This window comes from Mya arenaria, chromosome 10 (assembly GCF_026914265.1).
Source record: "Mya arenaria isolate MELC-2E11 chromosome 10, ASM2691426v1".
Classification (NCBI taxonomy): Eukaryota; Metazoa; Mollusca; class Bivalvia; order Myida; family Myidae; genus Mya; species Mya arenaria.
This window is the reverse complement of record NC_069131.1, coordinates 51,737,976-51,752,029: the sequence shown is the minus strand read 5'-3', so window position 1 is coordinate 51,752,029 and position 14,054 is coordinate 51,737,976. Positions and strand designations below refer to the sequence as shown.

At 37.5% G+C, this 14,054-nt stretch overlaps 1 protein-coding gene across 13 annotated transcripts in view; it reads left to right on the top strand.

Annotated features, from left to right (window-relative positions):
• Positions 1-14,054, top strand: part of LOC128206893 (oxidation resistance protein 1-like) — a 98,414-nt gene that overhangs the window by 22,218 nt on the left and 62,142 nt on the right. The window contains exon 1 of one of the 13 annotated variants that reach the window (XM_052909621.1): positions 6,051-6,197. The exons of the other annotated variants lie outside the window; for them this stretch is intronic. The gene's annotated coding sequence lies outside the window, so the exon portion shown is untranslated. Of the gene's footprint in view, positions 1-6,050; positions 6,198-14,054 lie in introns of those variants that run through there. 13 annotated transcript variants of the gene reach the window in all.

Here is a 14,054-nt window from a genome sequence, read left to right as displayed (position 1 = left end):
CATTGCACAACTTGATGCTATGCATCAACTTTTTTCTTGTGTTACCAGTGTGGTAATATTTTACATGAATAGGCGATGAAAATATATTTTCACTATCTTTAAACAGAGACCTAATTGCTTGTTGTAATGGAAACTAGCAAAGATCTACCGGGTATAAACAATTCCAAGTTAATGTATTTATTATAGATTCTTCAAAACTTAAAAGAGAATATTACTGTTTTAGACTGAAAAAACCCATGCTTTTTATGCCCCATAATAAAATCAAACCGTCCGTCCGTCCGTCCGTGTGTCCAGCTGAATAACTTGGTTCTGGGCTGTAACTTTCCCTTGTATGGACAAATTTTAAGATAACTTGCCACATGTGTTCCACATACCAAGATGACGTGTCGTGTGCATGACCCGTGTCCCTACCTCTAAGGTCAAGGTCACACATAATGTTTATTCAGAATGAAATGCTGCATATAAGGACATAGAGTATAGGTTGTCGTGTCCGGGCTGTAACATTCCCTTGTATGGACAGATTTTAAAATGACTTGCCACATGTGTTCCACATTGGAAGACACTGTGTCACGTGCAAGACCTGTGTCTCTACCTCTAAGTTCAAGGTCACTCTTAGGTGTTTATTCACAATAGAGTGCTGCATATAAGGACATAGAGTATAGGTTTTCGTGTCCGGGCTGTAACTCTCCCTTGTATGGACAGATTTTAAAATAACTTGCCACATGTGTTCCACATAACAAGAGGAGGTGTCGCATGCAAGACCCGTGTCCCTACCTCTAAGGTCAAGGTCACACTAAGGTGTTCATTCACAATGGAATGCTGCATATATAAGGACATAGAGTATAGGTTGTCGTGTCCGGGCTGTAACTTTCTCTTGTATGGACATATTTTAAAATGACTTGCCACATGTGTTCCACATTGGAAGACAACGTGTCACGTGCAGGACCTGTGTCTCTACCTCTAAGTTCAAGGTCACTCTTAGGTGTTTATTCACAATAGAGTGCTGCATATAAGGACATAGAGTATAGGTTTTCGTGTCCGGGCTGTAACTCTCCCTTGTATGGACAGATTTTAAAATAACTTGCCACATGTGTTCCACATAACAAGAGGAGGTGTCGCATGCAAGACCCGTGTCCCTACCTCTAAGGTCAAGGTCACACTAAGGTGTTCATTCACAATGGAATGCTGCATATATAAGGACATAGAGTATAGGTTGTCGTGTCCGGGCTGTAACTTTCTCTTGTATGGACAGATTTTAAAATAACTTGCCACATGTGTTCCACATTGGAAGACAACGTGTCGTGTGCAAGACCTGTGTCTATACCTCTAAGTTCAAGGTCACTCTTAGGTGTTTATTCACAATAGAGTGCTGCGTATAAGGACATAGAGTATAGGTTTTCGTGTCCGGGCTGTAACTCTCCCTTGTATGGACAGATTTTAAAATAACTTGCCACATGTGTTCCACATAACAAGAGGAGGTGTCGCATGCAAGACCCGTGTCCCTATCTCTAAGGTCAAGGTCACACTAAGGTGTTCATTCACAATGGAATGCTGCATATATAAGGACATAGAGTATAGGTTGTCGTGTCCGGGCTGTAACTTTCTCTTGTATGGACAGATTTTAAAATGACTTGCCACATGTGTCCGACATACCAAGACGACATGTCACATGCAAGACCCTTGTCCCTACCTCTAAGTTCAAGGTCACACTTAGTGTTTATTCACAATGGAATGCTGCTCATAAGGACATAACAGTGTAGGTTGTCCAGTATGGGTGGTATTTTTTATGTTTAGAGGCAATTTAAAATAACTTGCCATATGTATTTGACACGTAAAGGCAAGATCAACTTTTCATGTACTGACTTTGTTCATAGGTCAATGTCACATTCGGGGGCATTCGTTACATACTGTGTCAGCTCTTGTTTCATATGTAAAAAATATAGTGATTATTATGTTAACAATACTTCTTTAATTGGTATTCTAATGGCGCAGATTTTAATGCCTGATATCAAACCATTCCAAAACTTTAATTAAACTAAATAATGCACCAGTCAATTGTAACCACGGCCCTCAGGTCTTCATGGGATTTACCAAGGATAGTCGGGGAAATGGGCCGTGTTTGACCTTGCAGGTGGCCCCGCAGTGCTGGGTGAATGTGATGGTTGTGTCTTACTAATTTAGTGGGAAATGGGCCTTACCTAGGGACCCTGGGATGCGGGGGCATTTGGCGGGGATTTTACCAGCAGTTCTTCCCCACAGGGCGGGGATTTTACCCAGGCTTGGCTGAACTGAAAGTCAAAGTCCCTGCTATTCCCTGGATCTGGGGGGCTGTGGTTAGTTTGACTGGTGCATAATTCTATTTGTACGTTAATAGTTAAAGGGCTGTTTTAACATTCAATATGCTCTTATTGATGCATTCCTGTGACACAACTTCTCATGATTTTAATTTGTATGCTATGTATTTTGGGGCAGTGGCCTTTGAATTACCAATTTAAGGCAAATGATGCATACTTTCCAAAATAGCAAGGCCCTCATGTCCTCATTCCCAGGGTCGTCCATTGAATAACAGTTACTGTGGCAAACCCCTCCCACCAAATATTTCTAGTATTAAAGTAAAAAGATAATGCTATAAATGATTCACTCAGCACAAAAATGAGGAAGTGCAGGATTTTACTATGCTGGCTGAGCTTGTAAAAAAGGTGTTCATTGAATAAAGGACTTAAACTTTGTACAAATGGGTTCATAATTCTTAAATTATAGGGATTAGCCCTCTTTTGTGTGTGCTGTTAAAGCTACCTGTTCACAGATGAGAAAATTGACAGCAAATAGTTTTCAAAGGAAATCTTTTCTATTCAGTTAAAATAACTTGACTGACTTATAAATGAATTCCATACCATTTGATTTTTCATTATTTTACTGTCAAAGTGATGACACCTACAGTATTGTTATTTATAGCTACAGTCTGTTGACACATTGTTTTATGTGGCCTGGCGCATGTGTCATTGTCTTTACCATTTTCCAAAAATGCCTTGCAAAACAGCAATTGGAACAACTCGGCAATTTTCCATTGAAAACAACATTGGATGTATGCCAGTGCATTAGTACCAGTAGTTCGTAAAATTGATAATAATAATTCTGATTAATTGATTGTAGTGTTTCAATGTGTAATTTGTATTACTAAGAACAAACTGATTCCCATTGAAGTGTATTATTGTATAAATAATTAAGATTCCCTATTCTTGTAAAATTGAAATTACTGCGTGATACTTTTGCTGAGAAGCTGTTAAAATAATGTAAAGAATTGTTAGACATCCATATACATCTGAGGTTGTTTTCGATGGAAAATGGCTGAGGTGTTTAACTTAGGTTAAAAAGTTCCAATTCACATTGACTGAAGTAAGGCTAATATAAGAATGAACTAAGATTTATTGATCGAAATCGATTGATTCAGTGACAAATGAGATCGGAGGACATTTGTGAAAACAATGAATGATTCAGAAACATTTAAATTGATGCGTCAACGTCAACGGTAGAATTAATATGGAAAGAAAACATTCTGTTGCAGCAAAATGCAAGCCTTCCCTCCATTTTACAAGGTCACGTGACCTGATGATGATCTTAACATTTTGATATGGCACAGAAAGATAATTGTCAAGTTGAATGGTTTGTTCAAGAAAAAGGCAATTTAGGGTTGTTTTGTTTCGAATCCAACCAAAAATAGAATATGATTACCGGAAATGACATTTTGATTTTTTTTCCAATTTTTAGCTCTACTGGCCAAAGGCCAGAAGAGCTTATGCGATGGTAATGTGTACGTAGTATGTGCATCCGTGCGTCCGTGCGGTCGTGCGTTCGTGCGTCTGTAAACAATTGGTTGTGAACACGATACAGTCTTCAGTTTTGATTGTATCTCGATGAAACTTGTACAGTATCTAGATATCCATTAGAGCTCGGTTCCTTTCAAAAACCAGCCTGGAGATCCGCCCATAAATGCCTAGATTATGGGCCATGAAAGTTTTAAAGAAATGCTTTCTATTTTTAGCCAGGTCTGCATGAGCGAATTCTATTTTTAGCCAAGTTTACAAGTACATGTAAATTCAAGTCTAGAGTTAAGGGAGACAATTTGCAAGTCTAGGATTTTGAGAGACAATTTGCTTTTTGCTTCTGCAGTTGATTTTGTCAATTAGTCTGCCTTGTTCTTGTTGAAAGCCCAAAGGCCATTTTTTAGCTTTAAGTTCTGTAGTTTGCGCATTCATCTTAACAAAATTGGTTGTGAATGTTTAAGTTATGCACCTGGTGTCATTACTGGCCACACCCAGGGTTCACAGGTTTGGTAAACATAAATCTGGAAAGGTTTGAAAATCTTTTTGTGTGTTCGTGCATCCATCTCAGCACAATTGATTGTGAATGTTTGTTCAAATTGATCAATGTTGTCCTAGGATGCCCTTGACTTTGACCTTTTGACCAACTTTTTTTAACTTTTAAAACTACAGAAATTTTTACTATGAGTACAGTTTTGAAAGCATTTATTTTTTGTCAGATGACTTTTACTTGGCACATATTAAAATAGTTCATGCAACTAATCTGCTAACAATACTTTCTGGGCTCAGATGTTGAACATGCTACGTTTTCAGGTAACCCAAACACAAAACATAAACTATATGTCTGTTGCCTTTTACCCATACATACATGCTGTAGCTTGATATGACCACAAAAGCCATGCCAGTAGAGCATAGGCCCTTTTGGGCCACTTGTTTCTGATATGTGATCATGCAGCTTTAACTGTTTTGGTTGGAAACAAGCCTCATTAACCCATTGAATTGTATTTTCGTTAAAACGTAACTCACACATGGGAATTTAATTTGATGATTGTGTGGTATTGCATATTTAGACTTTAAAATGTTAGATACTTATGACTTGGGTGTGTTTGACATCCAGAACCATCACAAGAAAACTGGAATTAAGGGAGTGTTGCAAAATCTGTGGGTACATTGTCTTTGTAATGAAAACTGTCATATTACATCTCAATGGTTAATTCAAGTGTAAATGAATGTTATAATGTTTAACTTTTTTTTTTTTAAGAAAACTTGTATTACCTTAAAGTATTATTATTTTGCTTATGTTTGGGTGTGTTGGGAATTTTGGGAGTACAAGTAAACTGTCACTGTATATGCCAATCTGCCAAAGGGTAGGTTTAAATTGATTTTATTTTTTGCATCAGATTCTTTTAAAAAGGCAGCATTAAAGCAATGCAGGAAGTGAAGTCAGAAAAATGCTACCTGTTTAACATTATAAGCTTGACCCAGTGATAATATATTGGCCCCATATGGCCCCATTTCTTTTCCATCATCCCTGTGAAGCTGGGCTTGATTCAGTTTGCAATAACTTAGGTTTTTAGGAGTTCTTGTTCTTTAATGTTTATATCCCTGGCTGATGTTGTCTCAATATTGGTTTATAATATATGTTTAAAATATTGAATGCATCAACACTCTTTTATTTCTTGCCGATTTGAAAAAAAAACATTTTTTTGGAACAGCTAGCTGTGTTTTTCACCATGTTTCAGTTGTGTGAAGGTATATTATTATCATAGCTTGAACGACTTTTATGGGGTTATATTAATGCATAACAGTAAAGCAATATTCATATAAAGACTTATCCTTATGAATTACTGGAAGAAAATCACAGATTATTTAGGCAATACAGCTTCCTTATATGGCAAGTTTGTACTGTACACTTCTCAAGAAGTTGACAAAAAACTCATCCAAGGGAGATCACTGCATCCTTAGACAGTGTAAAATTCATTACCAGCAGTTGAATGTGACATCAGAAAGTCATAGAAATGAGAATGGAAGAGGGTTTAGTTATTGGAAAACGTGGCTGGTATTGATCAACTGTGCTGACTGTTTATTACGATTCCCCAACATTGCATCAACAGCTCCTTATACAGAACACATACAACTGCACCCTTAAGCTCTGTTATTGCGTATCACATATCATTATTGTTTCAATTCAGTTATGACGAATATTTGCTTGGTAATGTATAAGCTGCATTGTTGCAACATGCAGATGTTACATGTTTGGAAACATTTTGTGATCTGATAGAGAGACAGGAGTAATTACATGAGCTAAAAGTGTTACATGCAACTGCATTGGATGTTCCTTATGCAGTGACAACCCATTTTTGGATCTTTTCTAAGGTAAAATGTTAGCTACATACACAAGAAATGATGTGTACATGTCTACAGCTCTATGACGGTCAATGTTTCTGATTAGTCCAACTGTACCTTAACTCATATTGCAAATTAAGCCATGCCATAGCTTGATTATTGATATTTTGTGGTTTGGCTACTCTTTAGTGAACACTCTTCATGGGTAAAAATGATCAAACATTTATCAACTCTAAATAATAATGTTTTGTTTATTTCGCCAAATACATGTGTACATTGAATCACAGTGCATGCTATATAACTAAATTCATTCTATATAAACACATTCAAACTCATTATGTACATTCTAGTTGTCATAACTGTTCAAAGAAAGTCAATGTTTGTTTCATATTCTTTACCAGTCTCCTTCAAAAACACTTTCATGGTGAACTCTGTCTCCCCAACTATCAACTTATGTGTAATAAGTAATGCATCAGGCCAGCCCCCAGGAGGAGGTTGCATGGTGATCCTACCAACTCTCTCACACAGGTCATCCTCCAAGTAGCAGTATCTAGGCTCAGGCCTGGGAGACCTCCATAGTGATATATGCCATATCATCTGTTTTAACCCTGGTTGTTTAAAGGTGTTGTAGAATGCCCTTGAGAACTCTTGCTGGTGTTGCAGGAGCTGGCCCCGCTCTATCAGCTTGTCAAACACACCTTTACACTGGGTCTCACTATCAACATTGATCTTAAACTGTTCTGGATGTTCTCCTGCTTTAAACTTTGGCCTAGAACTAAACCCGTATGTGAATCGAGCCCTCCTTTGGATGATGTTTCTGGGCTTCAGTCCCATCATTACAGCCCCTTTCATCACTGCCAGTCTCCCATCTTCTACTATCACAGTGATCAGTTGAGGAAATTCTTGCTGTATCCTTTCTCTTACATATGGTGACTCAGAGTAACCACCAACAAGCAGCAGACTGGTGATGTTGTCTTGAGCACAGGCAAACAGAATCTCTTTCAGGTTGTCAATGATAACATCCACAGAGCTGTCAAAGAAACCTTTCACAACAGAGTTGTTCAGAGTAAGACGACGACCTGTTTTACGGTACTGCACAAGATCTTTATATCTTGAACTTTTGATCATGTCTTCAATGATTTCACCATTATCATTTTCAACCAATGTAACAAAGTCATAATCTAGTGGTAAAACTACTTTATCCGAACAGTGTGAAAATGCACATTTCTTTCGTTCAATTGAAGAAATAAATTCGTGGTAACTATGTGCTAATTTTGTTCTAAGTTCATCAAGTGCCGGAGCCCCAAACAATCGTACAAAGAACTGTTCAAACTCATGGTTCACCCTGGAGCTGCCAGCATAGTCTCCTGTTGCTCTGTACAGTTCACAGAGTGTTCTACTTCCAAGGATTTCATGGACACAAATGTCAATGGTTCCTCCCCCAAGGTCAGCTAAAATGTACTTATGTCCAACTGGAAACTTCTCTGTTGACTTGTCCTCTCTCAGTTTTAGTGGCTTATCAATGGCAAACAAAGCACCAGCCTCTGGTTCTAATACGAGCCGGACATTTTCCAGTTCTGCATTTTTGGCAGCTTCTCGCATGAATTGTCGAGCAGAATCTGTCCATATTGCAGGTATTGACAACATCCACAGAATTTGCTTTGAAGAAAATCCATAAATGGTTTCATTACTTTTCACTTGGCCAACATGTGCCATAACTCTTTGTTTGAAATACTGTAAGACAATTTTGTAAACATCCATAGCTTTTATTTCCTTTCCAGTTTGATCTTGTAGAGTTGTTTCTCTTGTAAGTTTTTCACTGTTATACAGTTTCATCTTGAAGTGGTAAAAAAAGTAATATGACTGATGTTCCTCTGGTTCTAACTCTGTGTACTTCTCAAGAGCCTGTTTACCAAAGGCATTGAATGTCTTATCTGGGTTTAGGAGCACACATGTTGATTCCCTCTCCTCCCCCATGGCTGTGTAGATGGAGGTGGGATCACTGGTGAACATGAAGGCATAGCCAGTGAATGTGGTCCCAAAGTCTATCCCCACAATCACTGCAGCTTCTTCTTTCTGGTTAGGTTCTGATAAAGTCATACATGCTCCATTCTCCTGTAGCTTTCTAGCCATGTTTAATTTATGTTGTATACCTCAGATCTTATTTGGAAAGTGTATATATAAGTTTTTAAAATGTATTCCCTCACACTCATTTAGTTTAAATGAATGATTTAATCATTTGTAAATTCGATCCTTATCTTTGTGATTTATGCTATCACTGTTTACTCTTACTGGTCATCAGATTGATCATAGATTTATTGAGTTTGGTAAGATTTAATAAAGTTTGACTGAGTTGTGTGTGTTTTCAAATGTTTTGACTATCATTCAATCTTCAAGAGTTGGTTCAGTTATTCACTAATTTAAGAATTATAGTATTCCCAAATGTGAAATATGATGGTGCAATACTGTAATTTATGATTCTAGTTTATGATAGTTATGTATCAGTAGCATCCATTACATCACAATGGGTGGAATAAAGTACATGAATTGCGAAATGCTTTCAGAAAACAACAAAACCGACAAGCTTCATGTTGCTTTTACTGATGTTGTGTAATTTAAATCTTTTGCACTCTTCATTTGGCTCAAAAATAATAAGTAAAAATAATCAACACATCTGTTTCTTAAAACTTGACGATAAGAAAAATAATGGAATGGGAACAAGATGGACATTTAATTTTAGGGGTGGGAAAAAACAATGGCATTTTCAAAATCAAAACAACAACACCTTACTAGATCAATTTCATTTTCAATTGGCTGTATGTGCAGATAGTTTTTATGATCACTGTTTCCATTGTTTAAAACAAAACTTCTTCCAACAGGGCTAAGCTAAAAATTGTATTATTTTTTGCTTTTCTTCGGGCTTTGGGTAGTTTTGGGGTACATAAGGAGACTGTATCTGCCGATCTGCCAAAGGGTAGGTTTTAAACGATTTTATTTTGCATCATATTATTTTTACACAGGCAGCATTAAAGGAATTAGGAAGTGAAGTCACAAAATTGCTACCTGTTTGACATTATTAAACTAGTGATTATCGGCCCTATACGGCCTTATCTCTTTACCATCTTCCTGGTACAGCTGCGCTTAGGTAAATTGGAAATATCTCTAAGAGAGTTATTGTTCTTTAATGTTAGTATCCATACTGATGTTGTCAAACTATGGCTTTATAATACATGTTTAAAACATTGAATGCATCAATGTTCTTTTATTCCTTGCTGTTTTGAAATAACACTTTTGGTACAGCTGTGTTTTTGACCATGTTTTAGCTGCTTGTGGGTGTATTATGACCATAGCTAGAACAGGCTTTGATTGGTAATTACATACATGATGCATAACAGTAAAGCAATATACATAATGATGATTTATCCTTATCAATTTAACTGCAAGAAAATCGCTGATTATTTAGGCAATGCAGCATCCTAATATATGGCATGTTAGTCAACTGTAAGCTTGTCAAGAATATGATAGAAATCTTATCCAAGGGAGATAATTTGCATCGTGAGACAGTGTAAAAATCATTACCAGCAGTTGTATGTGACATCAGAAAGTCATAGAAGTGAGTGGAGAAGAGGGTTTAGTTATTGGAAAACTTGGCTGGTATTGATCAACTGTGCTGACTGTTTATAAGGATTTCCCACCATTGCATTAACAGCTCCATATACAAAACACATCATACAACTGCATCCTAGCTCTGTATGTATGTTTCCTTGGCATCTTTTATATGGGATATAGATCCCAGGGATGCTGTCATTTTGCGTATTACATATTGTTATTGTTGCAATTCAGAAATGACAGTCTCCCATCTTCTACTATCACAGTAGTCAGTTGAGGAAATTCTTGCTGTATCCTTTCTCTAACATAAGGCGACTCAGAGTAACCACCAACAAGCAGCAGACTGGTAATGTTGTCTTTGGAACAAGCAGAGAGAATCTCTTTCAGGTTATCAATGATAACAACCACAGAGCTGTCAAAGAAACCTTTCACAACAGAGTTGTTCAGAGTAAGACGACGACCTGTTTTACGGTACTGCACAAGGTCTTTATATCTTGAACTTTTGATCATGTCTTCAATGATTTCACCATTATCATTTTCCACCAATGTAAAAAAGTCATAATCTAGTGGTAAAACTACTTATCTGAACTGTGTGAAGATTTATCCTTATCAATTTAACTGCAAGAAAATCACTGATTATTTAGGCAATGCAGCATCCTATGGCATGTTAGTCAACTGTAAGCTTGAAACACTGTATTATGTGAAGTTAGAAAACCACATTAAATCTAGAAAAGCCATGTTCCCTTCCACAAAACTTTGTTAAACAAAGTTGGGGATAACATAGCCAAAATGGGCAATAACGAAGGCACTTTGTTGCCTTATTATACCCCCACAATCGAAGTTTGAGGGGGTATATAGGAGTGAGCTTGTCGGTCGGTCGGTCGTTCGGTCGGTCGGTCGGTCGGTCTGTCGGTTTTCATGGTTTCCAAACGATAACTCCTGAAAGGCTTGACAGATTTGAAAATTTTTTGGTACACAGGTGTAACATCAGAAGATACAGGTCAAATTCGATATTGGGGCTGGTGGGGTCAAGGTCACTGTTACTAAAAATAGAAAACGGTTTTCGGACGATAACTCATGAAAGGCTTGACAGATTTGAAATTGTTTTGGTACACAGGTGTAACATCAGAAGATACAGGTCAAGTTCGATATTGGGGCTGGTGGGGCCAAGGTCAAGGTCACTGGTACTAAAAATAGAAAAACGGTTTCCGGACGATAACTCATGAAAGCCTAGACAGATTTGAACAATTTTTGGTACACAGGTGTAACATCAGAAGATACAGGTCAAGTTCGATATTGGGGCTGGTGGGGCCAAGGTCAAGGTCACTGTTACTAAAAATAGAAAAACGGTTTCCGGACAATAACTCATGAAAGGCTAGACAGATTTGAACAATTTTGGTACACAGGTGTAACATCAGAAAATACAGTTTGGTACACAGGTGTAACATCAGAATATATAGGTCAAGTTCGATATTGGGGCTGGTGGGACCAAGGTCAAGGTCACTGTTACTAAAAATAGAAAAACGGTTTCCAGCAGATAACTCATGAAAGGCTTGACAGATTTGAACAATATTTGGTACACAGGTGTAACATCAGAAGGTACAGGTCAAATTCGATATTGGGGCTGGTGGGGCCAAGGTCAAGGTCACTGTTACTAAAAATAGAAAAACGGTTTCCGGACGATAAATCATGAAAGGCTTGACAGATTTGAACAATTTTTGGTGCACAGGTGTAACATCAGAAGATACAGGTCAAGTTCGATATTGGGGCTGGTGGGGCCAAGGTCAAGGTCACTGTTACTAAAAATAGAAAAACGGTTTCCGGACGATAACTCATGAAAGGCTAGACAGATTTGAAAAATATTTGTTACACAGGTGTAACATCAGAAGATACAGGTCAAGTTCGATATTGGGGCTGGTGGGGCCTTGACGGTCACTGTTACTAAAAATAGAAAAACGGTTCCCGGACGATAACTCATGAAAGGCTAGTTTTTCTTGTCAGCAGTGTAACTTCTAAATTACTCAACAGATTTAAATAAAACAATACATGCATGATAAAAGAAGATGCAGTGTGCAGTAACCTTGGAGTTATGGCCTCTTTTCAAAGGAATGGTTTGCTATTCCTGTGTCCAGGCGGCATTTGGGGGTATTCGTCACTCCTGTGACAGCTCTAGTTTTCAACTGCATCAAGAACACTTGAACATTGTTGGTGCGTGCATCAACAAAGGCACTTTGTACTTTGAGCAACAAGAACACTTCAACAAAGCTGCATTGTTGGTGCGTGCATCAACAAAGGTACTTTGTACTTTGAGCAACAAGTGCCTTCTAGATTTAATGTGGTTTTCTAACTTCACATAATACAGTGTCAATGACAAGAATATGATAGAAATTGGAAAACTTGGCTGGTATTGATCAACTGTGCTGACTGTTTATTAGGATTCCCCACCATTGCATCCACAGCTCACTATACAAAATACATACAACTGTATCCTTAAGCTGTGTGTGTATATTTACTTGGACATTTTTATATCGGATAAAGTTTCTGGGGATACTGCCATTTTGCGTACTGTGAAATCATTTATATTCGTTGGCATGAAATTTCGTGGTTTGCCGAAAAATTACAATTTCGTGGGTACTTAAATTCGTGGTTTTTCATTTTTCATGCACTGGCCCGTGATGTCCGTCTTTTACGTCACACGGTTTATGACGCTTGCTAAAGTGGTACGACATGCCATTTAGTGCATATATATACCCTTGACAATTATCGATTTAATTTGAAATCAAGGTCATAAAAGAAGATGTACCCTGATCATAAATACAGATAGGCGAAGCCATTGAATGCCAATTAAGAACTTTGCAAACTGTGTAAACACCGAAAAGGTCCCTATATTTGAGAAAACAATCCCAAAAGATAGCTGACGTTTACAAATCATTTCATATCATAATTTCAATATTATTCAAACCTTTTTGTTTTATGAGTGTAGTGAACGCGTTGTTTAGTACATTGTCACGTGGGTGCTCAGAACCTCCAATGTAATCGATTAATGATTTTATTAAAGAAAAAAAATCGAGAACCGACACACATCACTCACATTTTATTAGCCTGGAGATTTTCATGAACAGCACACATGCTTCTGTCATTTGGTTCATAAAACACATTCAAATGATTTGGTTTATTATTTGTTAAAGGCAGATACAATATATTAACAAAACAATGATAGTAAGATATACAGTGGTATATCAACTGCCATAAAAGTTCTTAATGAAGTGAAAATCCCATTGTTGGATTGTTTCTAAGGTAAAGATTTAGCTACATACATTGATAAACGCTGTGAGCATGAGTAGAACTCTGTGAAGGTCATTGTTACTGACGACTCACTGTCAAACTGGGCGTAAACACATATTGCATATAAAGCCATGTCATAGCTTGATTATCGAATCCAATTTCTGCGTTCTGGCTACACTTAGTGAACACTCTACAAGGGTGAAAATGATCAAACATCTACCTACTCAAAATAGTATATATTTTTTTATTTGACCAGATACATGTATAATTTGAATCACATTGCATATTATGATAAATCAACAAATTCTTTATAAATGTGAATATCACTGTCATTTGTTGTACATCATAGTCATCATGCAATTATAATGAGAAGGAATATTTAATTATAACATTTATTAAAACGCTTAATTCTCGAGTATTGCAAACAGTTTGACAGATTTTGACATTCACATTCAGCTTCTTCCAACTGGTAATATTGCTCACAGAAAGTCAATGTTTGTTTCATATTCCTCACCAATCTGTTTTATAATCACTTTCATGGTGAGCTCAGTCTCCCCCACTATCAACTTATATTCACCATGTAACTCATCAGGCCATCCCCCAGGAGGAGGCTGCACAATGATCCTACCAACTCTCTCACACTGGTCCTCCTCCAGCAGGCAGTACTTAGGATCAGACCTGGGAGACCTCCACAGTGATGAATGATTGATGATATGTTTTATCTCTGGTTGTTTGAGGGTGTAATAGAATCCCCTGGAGAACTCTTGTTGGTGTTGCAGGAGCTGGCCCCGCTCTATCAGCTTGTCAAACACACAATTACACATGGTCACACCAGCAAAATTGATCTTAAACTGTTCTGGATGTTTTCCTTCTTTAAACTTTGAATAATATCTAAACCCATATGAGAATCTTGCCCTCCTCTGGATGATGTTTCTGGGCTTCAGTCCCATTATTACAGCCCCTTTCATCACTGCCAGTCTCCCATCTTCTACT